Below are 7,716 nucleotides of genomic sequence, written 5' to 3'. Positions count from 1 at the left end.
CCACCTCTCCTCCGGACTCACCCCTGCAAAGTCCCTAGGGTCAGCAGCCAGCCACACGTTGCTCCTTTTGGCCACACGTATAGATGCATGGAGGTGGGGTGAGGGAGCTACTGCTGCTGGATTATAAAACACAGGGCCTTGCTAAGGCACCTAGGTGGCTCAGTCAGTGAAGTGCCTGCCTTCAGCTCCACTCGTGATCCCAGCATCCTGGGATCGAGCCCAGCATAGGGTTCCCTGCTTACGGGGGAGCCTGCCTCTCCCTCTGCCTCTGCCCTCCTCCTGCTCATGATCATGCTCTCTCTTAAATAAATAAAATCTTTATTTTTTTATTATTTTTTAAATTTTTCATTATGTTCAGTTAACCGAATATAGTACATCATAAGTTTTTGTTGTAGTGCTCAATGATTCATTAGTTGCTTATAACAAAATAACGAAAAATCTTTAAAACAAAACAGGGCCTTGCTGTTCCACTCCCCTACTTTCTTTTTTTTTTAGATTTTATTTATTTATTTGAGAGAGAGAGTATACACACAGAAGAAGAGGGAAAGTGAGAAGCAGAAGCAGACTCCCCACTGAGCAGGGAGCCCACTGTGGGTTTAGAGCCCAGTACCCTGAGATCATGACCTGAGCCAAAGACAGATGCTTAACCAGCTGAATCACCCAGGAACCCCTTGCCTACTTGTTTTTATTCCCTCACCAAATATTTCTTGGCCATTCTCTTTGATATCAATAAATGTAGATTCTGGTCATTCCTTTAAATGCTGCACAATATTCCATGGTGTGATACATGATAAAATAAAGGAAATTTTCAACTTCTAATGTTTATGGGCCCTGCTCCTGGGCTCCCAGGGAAGCCATACTTGAACATTTACCAAGGTCAGAATGACTGGGCAAAGTCTCAAAACATGGCTCTATTTCTGCCCCAGCACACTTTGTACATCAGCTTTGTTTAAAATATAACCAAAAGGGGGCATTCCAAACACAAAGATAAACAAAAGGAAGAAAGCTCACTTGTTCCTGTAAGATTAAGGTTACACAGGTCCTTACACACCAGAAGCTAAAGATGAGGTCAGCAACTTTTTCTGAAATGCCCTTTGTCTGATGACTTGTAACTTTTTTTTAAAAAAATTTATTTATTTTATTTTATTTTTTTTTTTGACAGAGAGAGACGCAGCGAGAGAGGGAACACAAGCAGGGGGAGTGGGAGAGGGAGAAGCAGGCTTCCCGCTGAGCAGGGAGCCCGATGTGGGGCTCGATCCCAGGACCCCGGGATCACGACCTGAGCCGAAGGCAGACGCCCAATGACTGAGCCACCCAGGCGCCCTGACTTGTAACTTTTTATGTAAACATATAACCCTGTACCAAGTGTTCTTCCATGGAGCGTCCTCTTCTCTGTGAATATCATGTTCCCCAGGCAGCTGTCTTCACTTGGGCTCAAATAAAACTCTTCTTTTTAGAGATTCTAAAAGATTTGTTCATTTTTGTATCGACATATACTACACCCAATAAACTGTTCCCCCAAGAAGGTACGTTTGTGTTGTTTCCAGTTTTCTTGCTTGCTTTTTGCCCACGGTAAAGGACACTATCTTGAGGATTCTCTCACATAATTTTCATTTCCTGTTGTTGCTATTTCTGTGGTTCCCAAACCCAGAATAATTGGGTCAAAGGGTCTGTATCATTTTCCTTGGAGGAGGTTCTGCCAGATTACTCTCAAGAAGGCTGGAGCAGCCCCCTCTCATCCACGCTCGTGTGTTCCCCACTTGCCCACCTTCCTGCCTCAGTGGGTCTCAGGGGATTGGCCTGGAGGAGAACCATGCATCAGTCACTCCATTGCCCTGATCTGCATGTTCCCACTGACAAGTGTAAACATCTTCCATGTGCTCACTAGAATCAAGGTTGCAATTTCCAACCCTTGCACTCAAATCCAGGTGTGCTTTGTTCTTATTTCCACAGAACACGTTCCCAACCTGAGAATGCTGGTTCAGAAGGTTTATGTATCTTTAAAATATAATTAACTATTTAATTTCCTTATCTATTAATTACCTGTCCATTTTCCTTGTCCATCTTTCTCCTGGTTGTTTATCCTTTTTTTTTCCAAATTGTATGTGTTCTTCACATGTAAGGGGATTAAGTATTTGCTTATCATGTGAGTGTATATGCACAATCTTCCCTGTGTGGTTTCATTATGCTGGCTTTAATACAATCAGATATGTCTATCTTTTTTAATGGCTTCTGCATTTTCTGTATTGCTTAGCACAGATTTGTTGGAATTGCTTTCTAGATTTTCTTCATGGATAGATAGATGAATAGATATTCTTTTAAAATATGCTTTCAACAGAGTTGCTCCAGCATCTTGTGAAGAAACTGCGGGGACTCAGCTCCTGCCTGCCCTTTGGTAGTGCATCAGGGGTTGGCTCAGATCTCCTGCAGCAGCCCAGCACCTGCTGTTGACCACTGATGCACACAAAGTATGGTGCTGAGTCTGGGTCAGCAGAAACTGGCTCCTGTCATGTAGCATGTGTTATGGGGTAACATCAGAGGGTGTCCTGAAGCCCTCCCCTTTTTTACTGAAAAACTGTCCACTTCTGGAATCCAAGTGATGATGGTATATGAAATGCTTTCAAAATAACAGAGTGTCTCTAGTGTGAATGGTGCCCATGCACATGGAGCCTCGGATCCCACAGTGTGATGACACACTCGGGGGCCCTGGTACAGAGTGAGTGTCCAGAACAAAGGCTCTGTCTTTGAAAGGTGCTCTCCAACCTTGTACTGGTTCCTAAAAAGTAAGTCTGTATGGTGGAATATCTTACATGCACCAGCAAGTAGAGTTTCTCCAAGCTGGGCTTTCTATAGGAGTTCTGACTTCAGCTGAAGTAAGTGCCTGCTTAAACCAGACAAAAATATGAATACTAATCATTTATTCAACAGGTTTACCAGGTGCCTCCTCTGTGCCAAATACCATTCTAGCCAAAAGGGAGATCTTCAGGGCACCAAGCAGACAGAGTGTGGCACCCAGTAATCTCCATGTTGACTTTGGGGACTGTGTTAGAGAGTTTCTCTCAATTCTCTCCTTTGATCACACAATAATTCTGGCAGGTGGCTAATACTACCCTTGAACAGATGTCCAGCAGAGGCAGAGAGTGACAGAATACTTTGCTCAGGACTGCAACTTTAGTAAATCTGGGAGCATGGACTTGAAGTGAGGCAGCTGCAGAGCTAATGGAGGTGCTCCTCCGGAAGGATGCCTCCGTGCTGGGAAGACTGGACCATGGGCCTCAGGCCTCCTGTTTCTCCATCCCAACAAACAGAACCAAATATGTTTTTCAGGAAATCTGGGCCCAGCTTTCCTTCCTGAGTCAGTGCAGATGCGGGAGTCTGCTCTTGATGGGTGACTTCTCCCCAACACACTTGGCAGCAGCAGGAGGACATCAGTGCCCTCGGGCACCTATGAGGGCTAGGCTCTGAAGCCCTCTGTCCACTGCTTATGTGGACACTGGCCAAAAGGTCAGAGAGAAGAGGGCGTGGTGTACTTCCTTCTTTCCCTCCCCATGCAGGTGGAACACACTGGGACCACACGGAGGAAACTGTGTAGTGACCTTCACTGCTGCCTTTTGGTGGGACTTGTTGGGGACTCTGGCCACAGGAGAAGTGTCCAGCTCAAGGGGGGCCTCACATGCTGTGTGGAGGTCACCACATAGTCCAGCCCTCAGTTCTCAGTTCTTCACCCCACTTTAGTTCATGTGATGTTATCATATTCCTTGCCCGGTGAAATAACTCAAATACATCATTTTTTTGAAAGAAGGTTTTTTTTTATTTTTTTTAAATTAAATTAAATTTAATTTAATTTAAATATAAATTTTATTTATATTTATTTTATTTATTTGTCAGAGAGAGAGAGAGAGAGAGAACAAGCAGGGGGAGAAGCAGGCTCCCAGTCGAGCAAGGAGCCTGATTTGGGACTCCATCCCAGGACCCTGGGATCATGACCCTAGCCAAAGGCAGGCGCTTAACCAACTGAGCCACTCAGGCCTCCAGGAACAAGGTTGTTTTTTTTTTTTTAAGATTGATTTACCTATTTGAGAGAGGGAGGAAGGGAAAGAGGGAGAGGGAGAGAGTGTCTTAAGCAGACTCAGCGCTGAGTGAGAGGAGCCTGATGCGGCTGGATCTGAGGACCCTGAGATCAACATCTGAGCTAAAACCAAGAGTTGATGTTTAACCGTCTGCTCTACCCAGGAACCCCCGGAACAAGTTTATTTTTCATCCCACAACACAAACTCACTCTTTTTAGTCTTTTTTCCTGCCCCCCCCAAAAAAAGAAAAAACAACCATTGGTGTGATTTAGAGACCTCACAAGGAAACTTAAAGAGAGTTCTGCGTTTCTGTGTCTGGGACCGAGGCACTTGGTACAAATCGCTCTTGAAGATGGCAGTGGTGGGGGGCTTCCTCTGCCCTGATGAATGCGCACTCTGTAAATAAAAGTGGACTTCATAAATAAATATTTGTGTTTGGCAGAAAAAACAGTTACGGACTTTGAGAGGGGTTGCAAAATTGGGGCCAAAGTCATTGGCTTGTGTGTGATGGACAGCTGAGGCAAACCCAGCGGGGCTGAGCAGGAGGCTCTCCACCCTCACCCCGCCACACCACCCACCCCCACGCTCGCAAGGAGCTGTGGGAGAAGCACAAGGAGTGCAGCGCAGCTCCGGTGCCAGAGGGCCCAGAGGAATGAGACAAAGGCCATCGGGGACCCAGGAAGGGGCTTGCGTCCAGTTTTCAGGATGGGAGGAGATTCGGGGGAGTGGGGAGAATCAACATTAATGCACCTCTTCTTACTAAAACAGTGTGGTCTATGCTCTTTTCATAACCCACTCTCACTTGATGCATGAACATGTTGCTGTGCTGGTAAGTCGTCCTGAACCCGGGAATTTAAGTGGCCGGATGCTTACCGTTTCCACAGCCTGCTGCAGATGACTTTTGGTTTGTCTCCTGTTTCCTCTCACACAGAACCCTGACAAACTCCTTCCTGGTGGAGGCGCGGGAGCACCATCCCACACCTTCCTCTGCTCTGTGACAGGGAGCTGTGAAAACCCCAGACTGAGGACCCACGTGGTCTCCCGATTTCCTGGTGTGGAAGGGCCCAACTCGGTCATAAAGCCCCAGGCACTTCTGGCTCCAATCAGAGCTGAGGAGGGTGCCCCTCCGCCCTCAGCCTCAAGCCACAGGAACATGTCCTCACCCAGCCCAGTCCTGGTCACACCAGGGAACTATGGACGCATCTGTTTCTCTGCCCCAAAGACCCTGTGAGGGGGTTCCCTCCTGAACCAGGCTCTCCCACTTCTTAACAGGGGCTCGAGCCCTGGGTAGTTCTGCGTCAACAGTGGAGAGCTTCCTTCAGATGGGAGTCCTGAACCCGGATGCCTTGACTCCTGAGAAATCATACCTGTGCTGTAACTGACCCTAATCAGGGAAGAGTGTGAGCAGTCCCCAGGAATGTCTGCTGTGCCCACCTACAAGAGAACAGTGTGGAGAGCAGGACACCAGTGGTCAGGGTGGTCAGGACCACCCTCCCCAAGAGAAATCGCTACTAGGTATGAAGAGTCCACTAGGCCTGTCATTTGGGAAAGTGTTGCCCGAAAATTCACATTCAGGTTCGCAGGTAAGTTGGGGATTGCATGAGGGCCCAGGGCCAGAATTGCTTGGTGGGTCCACCTCTGATATGGGGGTCTTCCGTGGGGCCCTCCGGCGTCACGGGTCAACTTCCACCACACCCCAACTCGGGTCTCCAAGGCCGTGCTGGCAAGGGCTGAAGGCTCAAGACTCCAGTGGGGTTCTTGTCAGGAAGCCTTATGCAACACCTGGCCCATCACTCTCAGCCCACATGCACATCTGTACACACTCCTGCTTCCCACAGCAACACCTGTACATGTGCTTGCTGCATGTCACATAGTATGTGCCTCCTGTCACACACACATCACACGCATACTTCATTCATCATATACACACATACAGGCTTCATGTCCCACACATGTGCATACTTGATTCATTACACAAACACACACAGACGTGCGTGTGTGTGTGCCCATGTAACATATACACAGAGTCTTTCTCACTCTGATTCCTCCCTGTTCCTCTGATGGAGCATGCTATGTCTAGTCAAAACTTAATTTTTGTACATGTCATCTGTGAGGCAGGAAATCCCCCCTCCCCCAGTCAACAACCTCACTCCCTGTGGGAACATCTGTGATTTCTGAATTGGACCTGTCCAGTCACTTTCCCCCAGTTTCTTTAGGATAATGGGACTCCTTTCCTAGTGGGGTTGCAGCATCTTGAAGAGGGTTGGCTTTGCTCTGAGCCACTGAGGACACAGGTCATATGCCTTCTCTTATTTCACCCCTGTACAACCTCAAAAACCTCCTCTCCAATTTAACAATATATTTTAGTTTTTATTAAATCTGTCCTAAGAGCAAGTTCTATGTTTCTTTCTTTTTTTTGATGTGGTGACCCACGATCCATTGTATTCGTATAACACCCAGTGCTCCATGCAGTAGTGCCCTCCTTAATACCCATCACCGGGCTCACCCATCCCCCCTCCTCCCTCCCCTCTGAAACGCTGTTTGTTTCTCAGAGTCCATAGTCTCTCATGGTTCATCTCTCCCTCCGATTTCCCTCCCTTCATTTCTCCCTTCCTTCTCCTAATGTCCTCCCTGCTATTCCTTATGGTCCACAAATAAGTGAAACCATATGATAATTGACTTTCTCTGCTTGACTTATTTCACTGCAGTCCCATCTGTGTTGATGTAAAAGTTGGGTATTCATCCTTTCTGATGGCTGGGTAATATTCCATTGTATATATGGACCACATCTTCTTTATCCATTCATCTTTTGAAGGGGATCTTGGCTCTTTCCACAGTTGGGCTATTGCGGACATTGCTGCTATGAACATTGGGGTGCATATGGCCCTTCTTTTCACTACATCTGTGTCTTTGGGGTAAATACCCAGGAGTACAATTGCTGGGTCATAGGTAGCTCTATTTTTAAGTTTTTGAGGAACCTCCACACTGTAACTCTCTAGTTATCAAAATATGTATCTCTGCTATTTTACAGCAGTTGCCAAGCCATGTTGATGCCCTGCCCCACAGAGGCCTTGTGTAATTCTAGGTGCCTCAGCGTGGGTCTGCCAGACAGCCTAGTGGCCCTGCTGCCAAGTGGAGCATGCTCCAAGGACAGCACTCCCCTTGGGGGCTCTTCTCCATGAAATAGTCCTTCCTCAATACCAACATCATGCACTGACCTTTCTTCATTACACTCCCGGAGGTCACTTTTCTTCCATGTCTCAAAGATACCCAGTTTCATCTTTTTATATGAAAGAGGTTAATACCATTAACTGAGGGTTTCCTTGAACCTCCTGTAACCCAGGGCATGGGAGCTACCTATGAAGATGATGGGGAAACTGCATGTCTGAGAATTAAATCACTAGCAGCTGACAGAGCATTTTTCTCCATGGATGGCCAATGGAACTGATGTTGTTTTCATTGTTATAACTTTAAGATGTTTTTTTAATGCCCATGTTAAACACAAACAAAATATGTATAGGATAAACACAATGGGAAACGAAAGGGAATCAAAGCATGTCACTACAAAAAAAAAAGTCAACTAAACACAAAGAAGTGCAGTAAGACAGAAGGGGAAAGACAGAAGAGCTAGAACACTTACAGGAAA

The sequence above is a fragment of the Zalophus californianus genome, chromosome 15, assembly GCF_009762305.2.
Source record: "Zalophus californianus isolate mZalCal1 chromosome 15, mZalCal1.pri.v2, whole genome shotgun sequence".
Lineage (NCBI taxonomy): Eukaryota > Metazoa > Chordata > Mammalia > Carnivora > Otariidae > Zalophus > Zalophus californianus.
Note: the sequence above shows the minus strand (reverse complement) of the source record.